Source organism: Stigmatopora nigra, chromosome 1, assembly GCF_051989575.1.
Source record: "Stigmatopora nigra isolate UIUO_SnigA chromosome 1, RoL_Snig_1.1, whole genome shotgun sequence".
NCBI classification, from domain to species: domain Eukaryota; kingdom Metazoa; phylum Chordata; class Actinopteri; order Syngnathiformes; family Syngnathidae; genus Stigmatopora; species Stigmatopora nigra.
In genome coordinates, this window is record NC_135508.1 from 25048629 (window position 1) to 25049050 (window position 422).

A 422-nucleotide genomic window follows, 5' to 3' on the forward strand; every position below is an offset into this window, starting at 1 on the left:
TGCTGTAGACTACACCTTAAATTTGGCACCAGTTCACTGTAGGGCAGATAGAGAGACAAACGACCATACACAGAATCATACCGCCACCAGCGGGAATCGAACCCACACCTGCCTGCACCTAAGTCATTCGAGTGAACCTCTCAGAAGTTTCTAAACCGGTCCTCGAGGGCCTCTGCGGGTGCAGGTTTTTGTTCAATCAGCTCCAACACAAAAAGTTTAACCAATGAGGTTTCTGCTGAAAAAAGAATGAATCCACTGATTGCACTTCTAGGATACCAGATTGGTGGAAAGGTTTCCTGTAACAGGTTGGGGGGTTAGGGTTAGCGCCCCTTTCTGGAATAGTTTGGGGACCACTGCAGGCTACTCCATCAGGCAGTGGTTCAGATTTTTTACCTTACTATTATAAATGTACAGTGTAAAGG